The 2,674-nt window shown below is 50.3% G+C and overlaps 1 long non-coding RNA gene across 1 annotated transcript in view; it reads left to right on the top strand.

Annotated features, from left to right (window-relative positions):
- The first annotated feature begins 1,651 nt into the window (after positions 1-1,651).
- Positions 1,652-2,674, top strand: part of LOC106000586 — a 36,618-nt gene continuing 35,595 nt past the window's right edge. The window contains exon 1 of the long non-coding RNA XR_001175797.1: positions 1,652-1,786. This is a non-coding gene — a long non-coding RNA (uncharacterized LOC106000586). The remainder of the gene's footprint in view (positions 1,787-2,674) is intronic.

Below are 2,674 nucleotides of genomic sequence, written 5' to 3'. Positions count from 1 at the left end.
TGAACTCAGGATCCCCATAGCAGATAGGAGCAATATAAGGATGGTACCCAAACGCAAATAGGACATTATTATTGGACAAAGCTAGAATGGCATAGCTTCCTTGTGACACCCTTTAAGACTACATTAATTGAACTACCTACCCTTGAGCTGCAGTGTAAGAAATGGCTTTATGAAACCACAGATGTGGTACTGATTTAGTTTTAAATTTTCATCCACAGCATATAGAAGGACATGGGAAGAAACTGCCTTCAGAAAATACAAGAGTTGGGGCTGGGAAGGTGGCTCAGTGGTAGAGCGCTTGCCTTGCATGCATGAGGCCTTGGGTACGATTCCTCTGCACCACATAAGCAAAAAGAAAAAAGCTGGAAGTGGCGCTGTGGCTCAAGTGGTAGAGTGCTAGCCTTGAGCTGAAGAGCTGAAGGACAGCGCCAAGGCCCAGAATTCAGGCCCCACAACCGGACCAAAAAAAAAAGAAAATACAAGAAGACTTCTCTCCCATGTAACTGACCTCTCTGATTATTTCTTTGCTTTGGCTGCTAGAAAATACTTACCTCTAGAAGGCACACACTTTTTTCCCCCACTAACCTTAGTCCTGGCTTCAACTCACTTTATCTTGGCTTTCTCATCTATTCAGATTTGATTTTGATATGCCCTGTTGGACTGTACATTTATGTATTCAGGATGTGAGCCACCAGAAATCCTGAAAAGAGGTGAGTTTAAACAAATAAATAACCAAAATACAGGTTACCAAACCAACAAATGAATGTTACATTTTTCTGACATTCATTACTTGGCTAAAAACCAATTGCGCTTGATAGGTGACATTTTAATAACAAGATAACAGAAACGTGCAACCTGCTTCCACATCATTTACATTACTTCATACTAATTCAGTCTTAAGATGTTTCTAACCACACTCTTTTAGGATCCTCAGTCATTTATCTCAACAGTTAAATTATTTAATTCATTTAAAGACAGAAAAAGGGGACTAAAGAATGGGTACTGACTCCTATCTACTCTGAGGAACTGATTGATACCTTGGACATTTGGCTTAATACAAATTTAATCCAAAGAAAAGGTCAAAGGTTATGGGATTGAATTAATTTCCAAAAGAAATACCCCCTCACATACCTACATACCTATGTGCTCACTCACACATACACCGAGTACACTCCTGATGGTGAAACAGTAATAATAGGAGAAAGGCCCCTTGGGGCCATGGTGTCTAGGAACAAGAAGCCTGCAGATTTGGAGAGCCTGGAGCGACTTAAGACACAGAAAGGCATTTAAATATATTTGTCTGCTTACAATTTCCATTGCAAATGTGATTACTTTGCTTGAATAAATAGGAATATGATGTGTTGGCCATGTTTTCCTCTTGAGGGTTATCACAGAGTTTTGATTAAGGACAAATGTTTGAAATGTTGGGTATATTTAAGTTCACTGCACTTGAAATGAGCTAAGAAGTTGCACAGTCTTGATTAAAGGGCTGCCTTCGTGAACTTAAAATTAAAAGCAATAAATTCCAATGATTCAAGTGATTGGGCCTAAAAATGGTATTCTGCCAGCAAAGTTGAAATAAAGTCCAAAGACACTGAAATGGTGTCCAGGTTTCAAGACATGGTGAAAGAGGAAAGGTCAAGCCGTCAGAGTTCCCTTTCCACCGGGGTAGTGAATGATTCACATTACACAGAATTCCTTTTAAGTACAACTTCATAGGAGTGACAAGCTCCATCTGTTTTGTCATTTCCAAAAAGAAGCCCCTCAAACGCTCCGAGGCCAGTTGGTAAGTGTTATCAGATGGGATGGGGGGGGAGGGGAGGGCGGAGAGGCAGGGGAGGAGGAGGAAGGGAAGGGTCCCAGGACCAGCCGCGCGCACGTGCGCAGGCCGAGTCACTCGGGCAGTTTCCAAAATCGAAGTCAAGGTGACTTCCTCACTCGCGGGAGGGCGGAGCTACTGAATCCGTAATAGGATCAGGCTTGGGCCCGGTCGGTGCCCCTGTGGAAGGGGATGCCCCGGTCAACCACAAGCCGGCTCAGAAGCTGGAGAGCCCCGGGCTAGCCAGGGGGACCCCTGCTGGGCCCGAACCCATCCCGGACCGTGCGTCACCGGGGCCCGATCGCGCCCGCGGAGCCGGGTCCACCTCGCCTGGGGCCACTCGGGAGCGAGCTCCCTTCCCCCGCCAAGTGGGAGTGTCCAACCGGCAAAGTTTCCGCTGCAAGATGGGGCCTCGGCCTCCGTATGGCTGTGTGCGCGGCCGAAGCAGGGCAGTCCCCCCGCCCCCCAACACACACACCGCGTCCTCCCGCAGCTGCGAGGTGGAACAGCTCCCCGGGACGCCCGGGACCCCAGTTCTGCTACGCCAGCGCCGGGTCTCCCGGGCCCTGCCTCCCGGATGCTCTCCCCCCCGCCCCGCCCCGGGCTCGGGCCGGCGCGTACCTTGGCGGCCGCCATGCTTCGGCCGGGATGCTGGCGCGGGGGGTGGGGGCCGCTCTCCCGGCCCGCTCAGACCTCTCGGCACTCAGGTCCCAACAACCACAAGGTTCGGTTTGTTTTCCCAGGTAAGACCCGGCGGGGGAGCCAATCCGATCGCGCCTGGAGGAAGGCCGGCCAGGCCCGCACCCCAGCCCGGGCGCCCGGCTGGGGTATCGGCGCGATCCGGGGCTCGCCCCG

The sequence above is a fragment of the Dipodomys ordii genome, unplaced genomic scaffold, assembly GCF_000151885.1.
Source record: "Dipodomys ordii isolate 6190 unplaced genomic scaffold, Dord_2.0 Scaffold227, whole genome shotgun sequence".
Lineage (NCBI taxonomy): Eukaryota > Metazoa > Chordata > Mammalia > Rodentia > Heteromyidae > Dipodomys > Dipodomys ordii.
The sequence above is the reverse complement of the archived record's forward strand: the minus strand, read 5'-3'. Positions and strand labels throughout refer to the sequence as shown.